Source organism: Anabrus simplex, chromosome X, assembly GCF_040414725.1.
Source record: "Anabrus simplex isolate iqAnaSimp1 chromosome X, ASM4041472v1, whole genome shotgun sequence".
Classification (NCBI taxonomy): domain Eukaryota; kingdom Metazoa; phylum Arthropoda; class Insecta; order Orthoptera; family Tettigoniidae; genus Anabrus; species Anabrus simplex.
This window is the reverse complement of record NC_090279.1, coordinates 12,048,270-12,068,689: the sequence shown is the minus strand read 5'-3', so window position 1 is coordinate 12,068,689 and position 20,420 is coordinate 12,048,270.

Sequence of the window (20,420 nt, the reverse complement as noted above, 5' to 3'; positions counted from 1 at the left end):
GTGCTATGGAATGAGATGTTTAGATGTTGGAAGGAAACGTACCAACTTGTTTTGTGGAATTATGAACATGGTAGACACATACAAAGAGGAATAATGTGAGGATAATCTGACATCATCAGTGCAGGAAGCTGTGAACCTAAACAGTGATCTGGAAACAACGGAATCAGATGTTCCCGTAACTGGCTTGTGTGTTTTCTGCGATGCAACTTGGATGAAGCTTGGGAAAAAGACGTCAGAGAACGACTCGGAGCTGACTGTAGCAAGGTGTCATAAAATTAGTATTGGTTACTTATAATAATACCTGTCAATGAGCCTGAATTTTAATATGATATTCCGAAGTAAAAAATTCCAAATTTAACACAAATGGGTGAAATCCCCTTTGCAACAACTGATTCATCTAATTTTCATTATAATGATGTGTGTATGGTATTAGATATGTTTTTAATTTTCCAGATACGTTTTTCCGACGAATCGGTGTTTGAAATTGTACCGGTTGGTATACCACTACGCTGCACATTTGAATTTTCCGCCTTAAAGTACTTCTCTACTGGAGAACCCTGAACTTCAACAACTGAAATAACTCTACTGGTTATCAGAAGATGTCACTGTGCGTTTTTGATTTGCTTTTGTTTTTCATTGATCAAGAAGTGTAGACTTTCTCTAACAGATGTCTCTACCAAAAAAACATGATAACGCACTCTGGTGTAAAGGAATGAACTTTCTTGGAGAAATTTTTTATTCATAAGATTTGTCGTTACTAAATTTGTTTTGTCATTTGTGGGTTGGCAGTATTAATCCTTTCTTTCCGCCTGTTTTAAATGTAGCCAATCAGTAATTTCTGTAATTAATTTTCCTCCAATCATAGCTTTCTTCTTCGAAGTTCCATGTGTAACTCTTAGTCAACCAATAAAAATTGAGTGGGTGTGTCTACTCATTCCTGAAAGGACTCGAATTTTCCACGAGGGTATAAAACTGCTGATTTTCTTGTCTCCGGGCACTCGTATAACATCGAACTCAGTGCGTGAATATGTAGCAGGGGGCGGGAAGCGCCTCTTTCTTCAGGCAGCAGCTCTTCAACAAGGTAATGGCTCTTTAACATCTTTATTTCTCGCTAGCTCAGCAGTTTAACTCTCGGGGAAGGATCGAAACCTTTAATATGTAACCCATCTCTTTAAAATGTCAACCCCTTTCACTCTATGTAAAAACTACAATTTCTTTAACTGTAATTCGGGGATAGAGAGTGCTTTACCCTCTCGACTTCCCCTTCATTTTTGGAATTTGAGGTGACTACGTTTTCGTAACCGTTTTCCTCTTCCTTCTTAAAGTGTTAAATTTACTTTGCAGACTAGTCATCTCCATAGATTGGGATTAGCCCCTGTATTATCGGCCTAGCGCCACGTAGGTTTTAACCAACTTTAATGTAGGAGTGCAAGTACTCGCCTCCATTCATCTTTGTGTTTGGGCCATTTAATTAACCTTTAATTTGCTATTCAGGCCTGTGGGTTGGGTACAAGATACCCCTGTTTCCTTGTAAGTGTGCCTTGAGGGCAGTTAGAAGTAAAGTTTGTTGTGGCCTTTGATAGGCTTGTAAAATTGAGAGTGGTCAGCTCTTTCTGGTATTTTGAAAATTGCCTCTAGGAGGCTTCACATTACGAGATGGGAGAAAGTGCGCCATGTAATTAGGGGTTTTCTGCCCTTTGGTAATTTGTGGTTGTGAGCCGAGAGCTCAAGGATTGTTAAACTTTGGGGCTCGTAGCCCAGAATTTGTAAAGACCCCTTAACTTGTGCTTTCTTTTGCAAAGTTTCATTGTACCTGATTTTCTTTGCTATTTCACCTAGTGAAAATTGTTAAATGTTGTTATCTGTTGAAAATATAACCTTTTTAAAATTTAAATTCATCTTTCGGACTTATACTTAGACCCATTCCTGCCCGCACCTTCTTTCACCTCTGCTGTTCCACAGATACCTCGGAACAATTGGTAGCAGAGCGTGGTTGAATGGGTCTCAATTTAGCCCCTTTTGAGGCTAAACATTGCTTTTGATTCGAACTCTAACAATTTTCTCCGTCGCTTTAATTTTTCGATTTTTCTAAATTTGTAAAGTGTCTGTCATCATGCCCGGCCCTCACGATGTCCTGATCCCGGCTATTTGCGCAAGGAGGAATTAATTCTTGAATTAGCTATTAGAAATGTTCAATCTGGAGGCACGGTTGCGGCCGATACCTCTAAACTTAAAGATTCCCTTGATTTGCCCATTACCGCCCCAACTTTTGGAGAGAAAGAGATTGACGACCCTCTCTCCACGATCACTGACAATACTACTAGCTAGCATCCGTAGTTAGTTTTTTTTAAGGAGGGGATCCAGCCCCAAATCAACTCAAAAGAGTACAGGCCAGATTGTACCATTTTTCTACTAGTTAACGATCTGTTGTCTCTAAAGATGAATGACATTCAAGGGAAGGAGGCTAGTGCTCTTCTCGAAAACCTTTCTAAACTGTCCAGTAAGGTTACCCTATTGTTAACTGGAGTAGTACCCCCCAAACCGACCAATCCTCTCTGGTAAACGTAGTGAGCGAGGAAGACTCTTCTAAAGGAGAAGAAAATATGAAATCTGTAGGAGCTCAACAAACCTCTGCCGCATTAGACAATGAATCTGAACGTCGGACCTTTTTGAATAATGCACCTTCTGAATCTGCTTCTGCGCCACTTAGGCCTCTACCTACGATGTCACCTGGCTTCAGCAGTTTGCCCCATCCTTTAGCAATGTTGCTCAGAGGTATTTCGAAGTTCTCCGTCAATTCCACCAGTGATGTTATTGCCTTTCTAAGATTTTTCGTTGAGTTTCAGGATCATGCTCTGGTTTTTTCTCTTTCTCCGTGTCAAATCCTTCAAATTATTTACCCTTATTCCATTGGTGTCCTCTCAGATAAAATAGTTAGAGCCATTGTCGAACAATCCACTATTGAAGAGTTTCATGCCCACCTCCTGGCAAATTTTATCCCCGCTCGAGCAAGGTCTTCATTAATACAAAAGTACTATTACCGTGTACAGCGTCTGGATGAAAATCTGGCCGACTTCATCCAAGATATTAAATTCTACACTAGAGTATTTGCTCTCTATTTTCCCGAAGATCAAATTGTTCAGGCTATTGTGGAAATAATTTCACCATCTTACAGGTCATATTTGTGCTTTGCGTCGCGTCCGCAAACTTTTGCCGAGTTGGAAGCTATGGCTGTTTCAGCGGAAGGGGTTAGATATGCCGACACCTTACGTGTTGCGAAGGAACCCCCTCCATCTTCAAGCAATTTTCGGCCTCCACCTCGCCGAACCTTCACAGCCAGCAAATGTTACGCTTGTGGGTCGGTAGATCATCTACGTAATAAGTGTCCATTAATTAAATCCAGTGGGACAAACAAGGGAGCAGGGTCATCCCAAGGATGTTTTAAAAGCGGCGCTTTCTCTCATATTGCCAAAAAATTGCCTGAATTGGAATAGCACTCCCTCCTGCTCAACTTAGGTTGCACCTTCCACCAACAATCAAAAGTGACTAGTGGCTTCGGCTGAGTCGACTAACTCTTCTTTCCGAGGCTCAGTCTCAAGTAAACCTGCCGAAATCTCAGGGAAATTTCAGTCCTCTAATTCGTCTTTTGAAGGTCCCAAAGAATGTCTTAGGATTGCGGCGGATATCCCCGCACCGGTACCATTTCTCAAAATTGAATTGAATTGAATAATGGGCCCGTAACTGCTCTTTTAGACTCAGGCAGTGTTTGTTCCATTATTTTGGCTGAATGGTATTCCAAATTAAAATCTATGTGTAAACTTCCTGATTTTTGTTCGTCTTCGGTTCAATATGTTTCGGCTAACTCATCTCCATTAGAAATTTTAGGTTCTCTGTATGCCAAAATCCGCAGTTTGAAATTCACTTGGAAAGTAAAACTGTTGGTGGCTAAGCACTTGTCTTGCCCCATTACTTTGGGAGCGGATTTCATGTCGCAAACTGGTCTAGTGCTCGACCTTCAGGGCAAGTTGTGCTCTTTCAAATTTGCTAGTAATTTCAAAATCCCCTTACTTAAATGTAGATCTGTATCATGATCATCTGTTTCGCCTACCCAGGATGAGATGTTGTTAGACCTTAGACATCTACCTGAGGAGCAGGCTGAAACTATTCGTAAGTTGTGTCAGTCGTTTCCGGATGTTTTCTCCGATACTCTTGGTGTTACTGACCTTATCGAATACAAGATTGAGGTGACTGATGCGATTCCTGTCCGATTTCCACCTTATAGGCAATCTCCGCCCAAAATGAAGACTCTGAAGGAGAGTGTCGATCAGATGTTGAAGGATGGTATTATTCGACCCTCTAAGTCGGCGTATTCTTCGCCTTTTTTTAAGTCCCGAATCCCCAAGGTGTTTTCAGGCCTGTAATTGATTACAGGGCTCTCAGTCGGAAGGTGGTGTTACAATCTGTGCCCCTTCCCGACCTTCATTCTTGTTTTTCATGGTTTCGTAAGGCTAAGTTCTTCAGCATCTTAGACCTCAATCAGGCTTATAACCACATTCCTCTGGCTGAAGAATCTAAACATCTGACAGCGTTTGCCACGGATTGGAACTTGTACGAATACAACCGCGTGCCTTTCGGGCTCCCCACGGAAGCAGCGGTGCTTACGAGACTGCTAGACAGGGTCTTCTCCGACATCAAATTTGAGTATTTATGCCATTATCTTGATGATGTCGTCGTATTTTCTGAGACCTTTGAAGAACATGTAGATCACCTGAAAGAGGTCCTGAGTCGCCTTCGTAAGGCAGGGTTAACGGTGAAGTGGTCCAAGGTTGCCTTCGCTAAGCCTTCCATGCCATTTCTAGGACATATTGTGTCGCCCGATGGTGTCGCTGTAGTTTATTCTAGAACACAGGCCATCCGTGATTTCAAACCTCCCAAGGACATCAAAGGTATTGCCAGGTTCATAGGCATGGTGAACTTCTTCAGGAAATTTATTCCTAACTTCGCTAACAGAGCGGCGCCCTTGAACCTACTTCGTAGGAAAGGCGTCAAATTTGAGTGGGGGGCCTTCTCAACAAGCCGCTTTCGAAGACCTCAAATTAGCCTTTTATAATGCCCCTGTCCTCGCTATGCCGGATTTCTCGAAGAAATTCATCGTCCAAACCGATGCGTCGTCGTCGGCTGTGGCTGTAGTCCTTCTTCAAAGGACTGAACTAGGGAGGCGACCCATCGCCTATGCATCTAGGACTCTATCGGCTCAAGAAGCCAAGTATTCCCTCTATGAGCTTCAAGGTTTGGCAGTATTATTTGCACTAGAAAAGTTCCGCCTCTATCTGGAACATGTCAAATTCGACTTGGAGGCCGATAACCAAGCCATAAGCTGGGTCTTAGCTAGGCCGCGTCGTACGGGTCGTATAGGCTGCTCGGCCATCAGAATTTCTGCCTTCCAGTTTGACGTTAGGCATATTAGAGGTACAGAAAATGTTGTGGCAGACGGACTTAGCCGTATGTTTTCTAATGAGGTAGAGACCTCTGAACAGGAAGACAGTTCTTCACTTCCCGAGTCCATGTCGCCTGGTATAAATGCCATTCTAACGGATGCTATCATGTTGTTTAGGGATATTGAAAAATATCAACGCGAAGATCCAGTGCTGGCTCCTATTATGGGTAACATGTCGTCCCTTATGTATTGAGGAATGGTGTTTTATGTTGCCCCTCGGGGCACGATAAGAAGATGAAAGTGGTGGTTCCAGCTATTCTCGTGCCCATGATCTTCAAGTACTATCATGAGACCCCATTAGGCATCTTTAAAACTCGAGAAAAGATCAGAGAGACGTTCATTTGGAAGGGTATGGACGGAGAAATCCGTGAATTGGTAAAGTCTTGTAAACATTGTTGGCTTAGTAAACCCACCATGTCCACTAAGCTAGGTCTATTGTCTTTTCACCAAGCGTCGCGCCCCATGGAACGTCTTTACATCGACTACGTAGGACCCTTCCCCCAATCAAAGGGGAACGCCAACAAATTCATTTTGGTGTGTGTAGATGGTTTCACAAGATTTTCCTAGTTATTCCCGACTAAGCTGGCTACCACTCACTCTACTATTTCTTGTTTAAATTCCATCTTCGCTTCTTTTGGTCCTTGTCAATACATTGTGTCTGATAATGCTAAAGCTTTTACCTCCAATCTCTTCCGTAAATTCTGTTTCGATTTATCCACCTCACATGTAACAACCTCTGCGTACTATCCTCAATCATCTTTGGCTGAACGGGTCAATCGTAATCTGAGGTCGGCTCTAATTGCCTATCATCACGACGATAATTCTAGGTGGGACACATCCCTGCATTGGTTAGCCTTCGCTTTGAATTCGGCGGTACACGAATCTCATAAATTCACTCCTGCTTCATTGATGTTCAAGTTTGTTCCCAACAAGCCGATCTCTAACCTCTGGTCTCTTAGTGATATTCTACCTGAGACAATATATCCAGATAATATTAAAGATCTTTGGAAGAAGGCTAAGGCCAATCTTAAAGTGTCTCATGAAAAGTTTAGGGAAAGATATGATCGTGGACGAAGGCCCACCAATTTAAAGGTTGGAGACCAAGTTATGGTCAAGAACTTTGTTCCCGCTGGCAAGCTTGCCCCCAGATTTCATGGGCCGTGCATTATTTTAGATTTTCTTACGCTGGTCACCTTGTTAGTGATCAATCCAGCCACCGAGAGAATCTTTAGGGTTCACCTGTCTCAGGTGAAACCTGTGTAAATTACTTGCTCATTGGATATTTAACATCTTGTAGGAACCCCAAAGGTTATATTTTTGGGGGGTTTATTTTTAAGGCCTTCTGCTCTGTGTTTGTTCATTTACCTAGTACAACCTTCCCCATGGTTACTCTGTTGTCCTGTCAATCCGGCCATTACCACGCTCCCGTCTCCTGCTAAACCACACCAGTGGCAAAATTAAATAACGTTTTCACGCCGCTGGCCCCTCAGCCTCACCGTAAAGACAGTGCCCTAAAACATTAATGTCCAACACAAATTCTGCCGCCGAGATCTTACTCTTTCAGTGTCCCCGCAGCAGTGCGGCGCCGTACCGCCACTGAGGTGGGGTACGGGGCAACGCCACCAGTAAGGTCAACTAGTGTACGCCGCGCTGGAGCCCTCCTTCCGACCAAGGCTGATGTACGGCGCACCAACCGCAAGCTACTCGAGGACTGGAAACAAACTTCGCATCTGCGGCGTGCTTCACCACCACTACCCCTCTCATAGTAGCGGGAGACGTGTATCCTAGGATACTTGAGGGGTCCGGGTGACCTCGGCTGGACACTGGCAGCGGCGGCTGGTTTGGCCGTCAGAATTACCTCCACGTACATCGCTGGTCACGGCAATAAAGTAACTCTAAAGTTGGTGTTTAAATAATATCTACAAATCTATTTTTAAAAAAACTGTGAAAATTTTCCTTTTTCTGAACGTCGTCAAAAGATTTTTACAAATCAACTTCAACCATTAATACCTCTTCCAAAAATTTTCAACAAAGCTATATTTCAAAGAATCAGGAAAATTTGATTAATTTTAAATCAAACACCAAAAGACTTTGAAGTTTTTTTCTTCTTCAAGATTTATCTGCTGTTAAAAGAACTTTTCATCGATTAACGTTTTTCACACATCTAATTGCAAGGAAGCTGGAATCCAATTAATTTTTCAATCACCAAATATTGCAATTTTTTTACCTTGTTAAAGAACTTTTTCTGTGTCACACCTTGGAAGGACTTTTTGTGGAGGGGGGAGGTCTGTACCGGTTGGTACGTCTCTACGCCGCACATTTGAATTTTTCGCCTTAAAGTACTTCTCTACTGGAGAGTCTGAACTTCAACAACTGAACTAACTCTACTGGTTATCAGAAGCTGTCACTGTGCGTTTTTGATTTGCTATTGTTTTTCATTGATCAAGAAGTGTGGACTTTCTCTAACAGATGCCTCTACCAAAAAAACTATGATATCGTACTCTGGTGTAAAGGGATGAACTTTCTTGGAGAAATTTTTTATTCATAAGATTTGTCGTTACTAAATTTGTTTTGTCATTTGTGGGTTGGCAGTATTAATCCTTTCTTTCCGCCTGTTTTGAATGTAGCCAATCAGTAATTTCTGTAATTAATTTTCCTCCAATCATAGCTTTCTTCTTCGAAGTTCCATGTGTAACTCTTAGTCAACCAATAAAAATTGAGTGGGTGTGTCTACTCATTCCTGAAAGGTCTCGAATTTTCCACGAGGGTATAAAACTGCTGATTTTCTTGTCTCCGGGCACTCGTATAAAATCGAATTCAGTGTGTGAATATGTAGCTGGGGGCGGGAAGCGCCTCTTTCTTCAGGCAGCAGCTCTTCAACAAGGTAATGGCTCTTTAACATCTTTATTTCTCGCTAGCTCAGCAGTTTCTCTCGGGGAAGGATCGAAACCTTTAATATGTAACCCATCTCTTTAAAATGTAAATCCCTTTTCACTCTATGTAAAAACTACAATTTCTTTAACTGTAATTCGGGGATAGAGAGTGCTTTACCCTCTCGAGCTCCCCTCCATTTTTGGAATATGAGGTGACTACGTTTTCGTAACCGTTTTTCTCTTCCTTCTTAAAGTGTTAAATTTATTTTGCAGACTATAGTCACCTCCATAGATTGGGATTAGCCCCTGTTCTATCGGCCTAGCGCCACGTAGGTTTTAACCAACTTTAATGTAGGAGTGCAAGTACTCGCCTCCAATCATCTTTGTGTTTGGGGCATTTAATGAACCTTTAATTTGCTATTCGGGCCTGTAGGTTGGGTACAAGATACCCTTGCTTCCTTGTAAGTGTGCCTTGAGGGCAGTTAGAAGTAAAGTTTGTTGTGGCCTTTGATAGGCTTGTAAAATTGAGAGCGGTCAGCTCTTTCTGGTATTTTGAAAGGTGCCTCTAGGAGGCTTGACATTACGAGGTGGGAGAAAGTGCTCCATGTAATTAGGGGTTTTCTGCCCTTTGGTAATTTGTGGTTGTGAGCCGAGAGCTCAAGGATTGTTAAATTTTGGGGCTCGTAGCCCAGAATTTGTAAAGACCCCTTAACTTGTGCTTTCTTTTGCAAAGTTTCATTGTACCTGATTTTCTTTGCTATTTCACCTAGTGAAAATTGTTAAATGTTGTTATCTGTTGAAAATATAACCTTTATTTAAATTTTAAATTCATCTTTCGGACTTTAACCCATTCCAGCCCGCACGTTCTTTCACCTCTGCTGTTTCACAGATACCTCGGAACAGAAATAACAGGCGAAAGTATTCAGTACGTGAGGAGATGCGCTGATGTATATTTCTTTACCCAATGCAATGCACAAACTGTCAAGTATCCCACCCAGGTTATGATGGTCTGGAGTGTTACGTCAGTTCATTGTACAGCAAGTCTTTATATTGTAGAGGGTATGATGAACCAGCATCAATACAAAACAGCATTTGAAAGAATATTATTGCGGCAAATGGTTTCCCAATGTTGACCTCATGCAGAAAGGTGCTCCTTGCCATAAAGCAAAGTCTGTGCAGAAGTTTTTAATTGAAAACAAAGTAAAACACTTTCTTGGCCTGCGATAGTTCAGATCTAAATCTCATTGAGAATCTCTGGGCCACTGTGAAGTCTAAACTGAAGAGAAACCGCATTAAAACCAAGATAAATCCTATAGAGACACTCATTAATACATGGCACCATGATAAGGAAGTCAATGATTCCTGCAAAAACTTGTAGATGGCATGCCAAATCGCATTGAATCTGTCATACTATCAAAGAGAATGCATACCGAATATTAAATATGTGATTAATTTCAATTGTAAGGAAAATATCATTGAATAAAGTGATTTTATACAAAATGTTCAATTTATTCTAATAATTTTCACACCCCTGTAACATCAAAATACTAAGGTATTTCCCGTAATTGATATCTCGATACAAAGAGCAGTGCAGAGAGATTATAAACACGAAGCGACTGCAAGTGAACCTTTTAATAAGCACAGATGTAAGAACGATGTTGGATTGGCATGTAATCGTACCACTGCTATTAAATTTCGTAATGTTATTGTGCAAATTATTGGAGTAACGTTCAATTTTCTAGTCACCTATGTTTGTCAAAGCTATTTCCTTTTAGCAATATTGAGCAGCATAGCGTGACGTTCCCTGAACATCACATTTTAGTTACTCTTCAAGCTAACCCTTCTCTCAATGAACAGGAACTGAAAACAGAATTGCAAGTTCTATATTCAAGACCAGATCTGTGAGTGGCTGCCGGTGCTAGAACGTTCTAAGACTTTTTCATTCGGAATAACGTTCTCGGAATGCGCCAATGCGTTGAATAAAACCGTCACCATACACATGACAACTGTTGAAAGTTAACGTCATTCTTCGACTCAAAAAAGGTTGACATTTTTCTGAGAAACACTATGAGAAGTTGGCTCTGTTCAGCCTTGGGAAACATCCCGGAGTTTAATAAGAAAGAAACAGAGCAGTACACAAAAGCCAAAGAGAGAAGACTAGAACTTTTATACAAACAATAAATCACCAGGTGTGGATATCATAATTATCTGCACGTTAATTACATTGTAATATTCCTTATTTAGTTAGCTTAGTTTAGTTCCGCTATTTTTGGGTAGCGTTCAATCAAATGACAACCTAGCAAAATATGAGGTGAACACTCGAATCAAGAAGGCAACACGATTTTTCCAGCAGGTAAGACAACTGCTGTGGGATGAGCAAATACCTATGAAAACAAAAACGACATTATATCCTATTATACACCAATTCTTACATACAGTCTCGAAACCACAACACTGACCAATAGAGATAATAACAAACTCCTGGCAGCTGAAATTAAATTTCTACGCACTGTGATCCAGAAAACCAGGAAAGACAAGATTAGGAGTGAGAAAATTAGAGAAGAAGTAGGAATAGATGATTCTCTCCTCAATAAGATCCAGATATCAAGACTGAAGTGGTTTGGTCACATGAAGAGGATGCCAGTTAACAGAACTGAAGGAAGGAATTTGACAGAAAAGTAGAAGGAAGACGACCCGTGGGAGGGCCACGAAGGAAATGGATAGATTTAGTTAAGAACGATGTACTGCTGAGAGGTCATGATTGGGACAAGTTGGTGGAGGAGGAATGGTACAAGGTACATGGTACATGTACCACACCCGGGAAACTAGAGATGGTTTAGGATGATGATGATAATGAGTTTATATCCGCTCTCGAAAGCATTTTCTTCGTGTGGATGAAATCATTCCGAATGATGTTGATCTATTTTATTCAGTGGTTACGTCAGCGAGAAAGGCTAGGATTTATAGACCAAGGTCAGGAACCACTCTTTGTAGTGTGATTGCTGCCTGGGAGACTAGTTACCCCGGATCGAGTAGGGGTATTTCAGTCGCCTTGACAAAGAATACTGCGATGTATTTGAAACGTCGGCAAACTGTACGTAATGTACAGAAAACGACAACACGTTTCAACCCGGAAAGTAAACCAGCCTAAACGTGTTCGGGCTAGACTCTTTCATTTCTCTAATAGTGTAGGGGGTCTATTGGCTCTTAAAATCAGAGATGAACACTAACATATTCCGAACTTCTTGGCTCAACATACACTGACTGACAGTGACAATGCAACACCAAGGAGGAGTGGTTCGAAAGGGATGAAAGTTGGGGAAAAACAGAGACCGCACGGACGAATAATTGATGTTTATTTCAAACCGATATGCAGGTTACACAATGCGCACGGCATCGACTCAGTAGGATGTAGGACCACCGCGAGCGGTGATGCACGCAGAAACACGTCGAGGTACAGAGTCAATAAGAGTGCAGATGGTGTCCTGAGGGATGGTTCTCCATTCTCTGTCAACCATTTGCCACAGTTGGTCGTCCGTACGAGGCTGGGGCAGAGTTTGCAAACGGCGTCCAATGAGATCCCACACGTGTTCGATTGGTGAGAGATCCGGAGAGTACGCTGGCCACGGAAGCATCTGTACACCTCGTAGAGCCTGTTGGGAGATGCGAGCAGTGGGTGGGCGGGCATTATCCTGCTGAAACAGAGCATTGGGCAGCCCCTGAAGGTACGGGAGTGCCACCGGCCGCAGCACATGCTGCACGTAGCGGTGGGCATTTAACGTGCCTTGAATACGCACTAGAGGTGACGTGGAATCATACGCAATAGCGCCCCAAACCATGATGCCGCGTTGTCTAGCGGTAGGGCGCTCCACAGTTACTGCCGGATTTGACCTTTCTCCACGCCGACGCCACACTCGTCTGCGGTGACTATCACTGACAGAACAGAAGCGTAACTCACCGGAGAACACGACGTTCCGCCATTCCCTCATCCAAGTCGCTCTAGCCCGGCACCATGCCAGGCGTGCACGTCTATGGTGTGGAGTCAATGGTAGTCTTCTGAGCGGACGCCGGGAGTGCAGGCCTCCTTCAACCAATCGACGGGAAATTGTTCTGGTCGATATTGGAACAGCCAGGGTGTCTTGCACATGCTGAAGAATGGCGGTTGACGTGGCGTGCGGGGCTGCCACCGCTTGGCGGCGGATGCGCCGATCCTCGCGTGCTGACGTCACTCGGGCTGCGCCTGGACCCCTCGCACGTGCCACATGTCCCTGCGCCAACCATCTTCGCCACAGGTGCTGCACCGTGGACACATCCCTATGGGTATCGGCTGCGATTTGACGAAGCGACCAACCTGCCCTTCTCAGCCCGATCGCCATACCCATCGTAAAGTCGTCTGACTGCTGGAAATGCCTCCGTTGACGGCGGCCTGGCATTCGTAGCTGTACGCGTGTCCTGTGGCACACGACAACACGTTCTACAATGACTGTCGGCTGAGAAATCACGGTACGAAGTGGGCCATTCGCCAACGCCGTGTCCCATTTATCGTTCGCTACGTGCGCAGCACAGCGGCGCATTTCACATCATGAGCATACCTCCGTGACGTCCCTGCAATTGGCATAAAGTTCTGACCACTCCTTCTTGGTGTTGCATTTGCTCTGTCAGTCAGTGTATTTCTGAACGGTCTAATAAAGTTATTCAAATATTGCCAGGGTCTGCGGGTGGAAATGGTGACTATGCTGTCCCATTAAAAGTCAATACGGAAGAGGATCGTCTTCTCAATGTTGTTTCAAATGCGGGACATTCACACACCTTGCTAAGAAGTGTAACTCATCAAATATTACAGCTTCTTGTCCTACTTCTGGTTTTACCTCTGCTAACCACAGCAACAGAAAATGACTAGGGTGCCCGTCTGAGTCCTCGCCACTATTTGCATCTCAAGGCTGAGCCCAGTTTAAGTCTGGAATCATATCTTCTAAAGAGGGAAGACCATCTAAGACCAGCTTTAAAGGTCCCAAAGTGTGCCTCAAGATTGCCTCCGATACTTCAGATTTTGTTCCATTCCTTAAAATTGAAATAAGCATTGAACATGTTACTGCCCTCTTAGGTTCCAGAAGTGTTGACTCTATTGTTTCGGAAGAATGGTATTCAAAATTCAAGTTTTGTTGTAAATTTCCTGAATATGTTTCTCCTTCTGTAAGATGTGTTTTCGCTAACTGTTCCCCACTAGAAATTTTAAGATTTATTCAGGCGAAAATTCGTATTTCTAAATTTACATCTAATTTTATGTTATTTGTTGCTAAAAATTTGTCATGGCCTGTGATATTAGGGGTAGATTTGATGTCACATTCCGGTATCGTGCTCGATCTTCAAAATAAATCCTGCACATTCAAATTTAAGAGTAATTTTCATATACCTCTTTTAAAATGTAATTCTGTATCATCATCTGTGATTTCGTCTACCCGGAGTAAGATGTCGTTTGACCTTAACCATCTACCTGAGGAACAGGCTAATTGCATTCGTAAATCATGTCGGTCATTTTCCGACGTGTTTCGGAAAATCTTGGTGTGACTGAGTTAACTGAATACAAGATCGTCTTTCCGTATTCGGTCTCAGTAAGATTTCCTCTACACAGGCTATCTCCACCTCAAACGAAGGCCCTCAGTAAAATCATAGACCAAATGCTGAGGGACGGTATCATTCGACCCTCCATGTAGGCGTATTCTTCACCCATTTTTTTGGTCCCGAAACCTCAATACGGCTTCAGGCCAGTAGTTGATTAGAGGGCGTTAAATCGTAAGATAGTTCTATAATCAGTACCCCTTCCTGACTTGCATTCGTGTTTTTCTTGGTTTCGTAAGACTATGTTCTTCACCATCTTAGAACTTAACCAAGCCTATAACCAGATACCTCCTGCGGAAGAATCGAAATATCTGACTGCTATCTCTAGTGAATGGACCCTGTATGAATACAACCGGGTGTCTTTCTGGCTCCTTACGTACGTGGCGGTTCTTACTAGTCTGCTAGTTAGGATCTTCTCCGATATTAAATTTAATTATCTGTACCATTATCTGGATGATGTTGTTTTCTCCGAGACCTTTGAAAAACATTATGTGCGTCTAGAGAAACCTCTAAAACAGCTGTGTAAAGCTGGATTGACGGTCGAGTTGTCAAAGGTACCTTTTGCTAAACGATCTATGTCCTTCTTGGGCCATACTGTGTCACCTTCTGGAGTTTCGGTCGATCATTCCAGAACTCACGCAATCCGTAACTTCGAGCCTCCTAAAATGCTAAAGGGGTTGCCAGATTCATCAGCGTGGCGAATTCCCAAACTTCGCTAGTAGGACGACAACCCTAAACCCTTTCTGCAGGAAAGGTGTCAAGTTTGAATTGGGTCCGTCGCAGCAAGCTGCGTTGGATGATCTGATATTAGCTCTGTGTAACACCCCGGTCTTGGCAATGCGAGATTTCTCCAAGAAGTTAATTTTACAGACAAACGCCTATTCATCTGCGGTGGCGGCGGTTCTTCTTCAGGAATATGAAATCGAAACGGCCAATTGCCTATGTGTTTAGAACCTTGTCACGTCAAGAGGTCAAGTACTGTATACACGAGTTATAAGGACTGGCCGTCCTATTTGCCTTCGAAAAATTCCGTCCTTACATTGAGCACGTTAAATTTTTATTTGGGGCCGATGACCTTCGATGTTAGGCCACTTAAAACAACAAGCATCAGCAAATTCTAATTGGAGACCGAAATTCAGGCTCTGAGCTGGGTTTTGCCTGGGCCCTGTTGTACCGGACGCATCGTCCGATGGGCAACTGGGATTTCTGCTTTTCATTTTGACGTGCGACACATTCCAGTGTCCGAGGATGTAGTCGCAGGTGCCTTAAGCCGAATGTTCTCCGGCGATTCTAATTCTGTTGATCCGGAGGAAAGACCCTCGCCTTCTATTTTCAAACCACCTAGAATAAGTGCAATTTTGACTGATGCTTCTTTGTTATTTCACGATATAGCGAAATACTAACGTGGAGATCCTGTGCACGCTCCTTTTATGAAAACCCTTTCTTCTGGGGAACATATCGTCCCTTATGTTTTGTGGAATGGAGCTCTGTGTGGCCCTTCAAGGCACGATCAGAAGAAGAAATTTGTCTTTCCAGCAGTGCTAGTACTTATGATTTTCAAGTATTACCATGAGATCGTATTAGGGGGATATCTAGGGATCTATAAAACCAGAGAGAAGATAAGAGGGACGTTTATCCGGATGAGTATGGATGGCGATAGTAGGGAACTGGTTAAAGCATGTACGGTAAGTCATGTATGATTAGCAATCCCACGTTGTCTACCAGTTAAGGACTATTGTCCTCACATCAAGCATCTCGTTCCTATGGATCGATTGTACATGGATTACGTCGGAACCTTCCCTCAATATAAATGGAATGGGAATTAATTCATTGTTGTGTTTGCGGATAGTTTCACACGGTTCTCATGGCCGTTTTCGACTAGGCTTGCCACTACTCAGTCCACTATTTCCTGTCTCAGTGCTGTTTTGCCATCTTTTGTGCTCGGTCACTATATTGTTCCTGATAACGCTAAGCCGTTCCCCTCTAATTAATTTCGATCTCTCTATCTCGCATTGCACGACGTCTGCGTACCACCCACAACCATCTCTAGCTGAGTGGGTTAATCCTAATCCTCGACCTGCCCTTATTACTTTCCACCACGAAGATCATTCCCAAAGGGACACTTCCTTACACTGGTTATCATTAGCCTTTAACTTGGCCGTTCATTAGTCGCACAAGTTTCTCCAATTTCTCTTATGTTTGTGTTTGTCCCAAATATTCTTTTGTCAAATTCGTAGTTGATCAACGAGCTTTTGCCGCAGACAATAGATCCAGACAATATCCGCGATTTATGGAGAAAAACTAGAAATAATCTTAAGGCCTCTTATCAGAGAGTAAAAATGAGGTGTGAGCGTGGACAAAAACCCACCACTTAAAATAATTGGAGATCAAGTAATGGTTAAAAACTTTGTTCCCGCGGGCAAGCTTGCCCCCAGATTTCACTGACCCTTGATTTCCTTACTCCTATCAACCTTTTGGTTGAAAGGATTTTAGGGCTACACCTGTGTCAAGTAAAACCTGTGTGAATGCATTTGCTTCTTCAGTATATGCCCCAAGTGATGATGTTGCTGATTTAATTATATTTCTTTCCTTAGCATCTTATTAGTGTAAGTTTGATATAAGCAATTTAGAATAAGGAGACCTTCTGCCCCTGTTGGCTATGAAATATTGTATTTATTTAAGTTATATCCTAACTGAACTTTCATTTTTTGTTTAAATCCTTTTTGAAGACCTTTCCTTCAATGATTTCATTACCATTCTGCCATTAAGGACCCTGCCTCCAAACCTGTGTAAGAAACTCCGCGCACTATTCCTCCAAAGTCATCAACCTTACCTGCACCACATGTAACACTGCCTGTGAGTAAGTTACAGTTGCCCCGAAAATCAATATCACAGTGTCATACGTTCACCTGAGGCCACGTCGTATCAATGAGCGAGAGATGTCGGTGCGGGGTATGGACCCACCTCGTTCCGGCCGAGACTCCCTCTAAACTGACTCCTCTGGGATTATCATTCTTTGGAGTGGCTTGGATGCTGGAATCCAAACGCCCACTCTATGCCTGGTCCGAACAATGCTACTTGCTACTTTGTGACCATCGCCTTGGTTGCTCCTCAAAATATACGGGAGGATGATATCTCAGGGTAACTTGGGGATCCGGGCGACCCCATCCTGATATGTCATCGGCGGCCGCTCTTGCGTCGACTCTGGGCGCAACACCCTGAACTTCTACTACTTCGCAAACACTATCTAAACTACTTTACTTCAACAATTAAACATGAAAGGACTCTCTATCAAGTGATAATCCAACTTATATGTGCTTTATCAAAAGTTATATACGACAAGATTCAAGATTTCAAAGCTGTTCATACCGTTGCCAAACCTTAGGGGGAGGCGGTCTGAACCAGAGTGCACTTTCTGTGTCCAGTCAGACTGCGTGCCTTCTATAAGGTCATCTATGTAACTGAACTAAAATTAATGTTATGCAATACACTTGGTTTTTCAACTATTAGATATCTCTACCATCGGCCTAAGTGTCCTCTCTGCCGGGATTAAAGATAATTTGTGTATATTTTCTCTAGCCAAATAACATTTGGTGTGTGTACAAGCATCCAGCCTATCTGTCAAGATTTCTGGAACTTCCCCTCGAGATACTATAGAAGCTTGGCGCTTTAAGGCCGTATTACCATTCTCATGGCTCCAGTTTATTGTGTGCGGCGTATACTAAAGTTGCAGAGGACGCAGTCGGCGTTCAGAAGGCCCAGCAGCTCAAGGTAATGTCAGAATTTTCTTAACATGTGAAAGGATTCAAAACTCTTTTATTTTATGTACATTACTTTGCTAGGGGCTTTACGTCGCACCGACACAGATAGGTCTTATGGCGACGATGGGATAGGAAAGGCCTAGAAGTTGGAAGGAAGCGGCCGTGGCCTTAATTAAGGTACAGCCCCAGCATTTGCCTGGTGTGAAAATGGGAAACCACGGAAAACCATCTTCAGGGCTGCCGATAGTGGGATTCGAACCTACTATCTCCCGGATGCAAGCTCACAGCCGCGCGCCTCTACGCGCACGGCCAACTCGCCCGGTATGTACATTACTAAACCTGGTTGTTTAAATGTTAAATTTTCGCCGGTGTAAGGAATCTGTTTTATTCCCTACTGGGAAATATGTAATGTAAGGGGAAAAGGATGATTACCCTCTGTTGACTACCATTCAACTCGGTATGGGGTGACTAAAGTTTCTTATCCTCTAAAATTATTAACAGATCTTGGTATTTAATGTTTATCATTTAGTCGCTCCGGCGCATAATAAGCTTAGCCCCTGTATGCTGGAGCCATAAGCCCACTTAACGTTTTAAGAGTTTTCTAGAAGGAGCGCAGGTTTTTCGCCTCCTTGGATTTTGTTTTTGCCCGATCATTATCAACCTTTTTCTTTTTACATCATAGCCATTTAGTATGGGCACTGAATGCCCCTGTTTATGTTTCCGAAAAAAAATGCAAATAATTGAGCAGAAGTGACTGTAAATAGCTCATTTGAAGATTGCCATTGTATAACCTTGTGCGATATAAGAAATATATGCCTCCGAGTTTGGACCTCAGACTCTTAGGCTATGAAAGTTAATGGAGCAAACCTGCTCATAAAAAATAGTGTAACTGTTTCAGAGCTAACAATACTCATCCCTCATGTATTATCATCCTGATAATTCTCTCCATATTTGTACCTGATTTTGGACTTTATGTCGTTGTTGTTGGAACTAACGAGTTCATTTATATATATTATTATTGTTTTCTTCAGATCTTCTATTTACCAAATTTTAAAAAAGAGAACAAGAAGGAAGGTTCAAATTTCATAATTTAGGGCATTAAATTCTGCTCTTGTCAATTCCTTTTCCATCCATTCATCCCAACACCTTCTTACACCTCTGTGACGCACGGTATTTCCGGAAAAATATTTGATGGTTCATGGTGTAGGTTACTGTAGTCAAGTCCTAGTTCGTGAACAATGGGCAACGACTGAGTGGCCTAGTAAGTGGTCCTCAGGGTCGGGATACAAGTTGCTATTGAACAGGAGTGGGTCCTCAGACATTTTCTGTTCAATGGCCCTTCTTGTGCTCAGGTGGCTAGGTCTACACAATCCACCGGTGGTCCCTAACTCGTTGGAGGAAAGATCCTCACTTGGACTATGTGTAAGTAGGGTGACATCCTGCTTCTTGGATTTACGGAGTTCAGTACGTTTTGAGCAAGCCTCGGACCTATGGGAGTAATGGTGTTCCATTCTCATTTGACAGGCGAGGGTCTTTTTGGAAACAACTTGGTTAACGAAATGGAATTCTATGGGGAGCTCTCAGTATTAACGGGGCCTATGGAAGAAGGAAAGTAGAACTGGCTGAGTCAGAAAAGAGGATGCATCTGGCTGTGCCAGGGGTAAGTGATATTCGGGTAAGAAGAAATAACGAGGAAGAGGCAGGAGATTATAAAGTGTACTTGATTTGTGTTAAAAAGGGAACGGCAGACTATGGGGTAGGACTGTTTATCACGAATACTGTTGTACGCAGCGTAGTTTCTGTTAGGCACGTAAATGAGTGAACGGTGTGGGTAGATTTGGCAGTTGGAGGAATTAGGACGAGAATTGTCTGAATTTATTCACCATGTGAGGGTGGAGATGAGGATGAAGTTGACAAGTTCTATGAAACATTGAGTCACATCGCAGTCAGGGTCAACGGCAAAGATAGGATAGTGCTAATAGGCGATACCAATGCAAGAGTTGGAAAGAGAACCGAAGTATTCGAAAGGGCGATTGGTAAATGTGGGGAAGACATGGAAGCTAATGGGAAAGGGAAGCGTTTGCTGGACTTCTATGCTAGTATGTGTTTAGCAGTTACGACTACATTCTTTAAGCATAAGGCTATTCACCGCTATACGTGGAAGGCTAGGGGTACCGGATTCATAAAATAGACTATATATTAACCGACTTCAAATTCAGGACGTCTGTTAGGAATGTACGATGTTTTCGGGGATTTTTCGGTTATACGGATCACTATCTGATATGTAGAGAACTAAGTACGAGTATCTCAAGGGCCTAAGGCAGAGAAAGTGAAATCTGTCTGCAAACGAATAAGAGTAGAAAATCTCCAGGAAGAGTAAATTAGACAGAAGTACATGAATATTATTAGTGACAAGTTTCGTACCGTGGACAGTAAGCAGGTTCAGGATATAGGAAGAGAACAATTGGTATACAGAGATGCTATAGTAGAAACAGCAATGGAATGACAAGGAACGACTGTGTGTAAAGATTGGCAAAAGTGAACATCTTGGTGGAATGATGAAGTGACAGCAGCTTCTAAACGTAAAAAGGAGGATTATCGGAAATGGCTCCAAGCAAGGGCTGATGAAGGCATTGAATTGTACGTGGAAGAGTGAAACAAAGCGAAAGA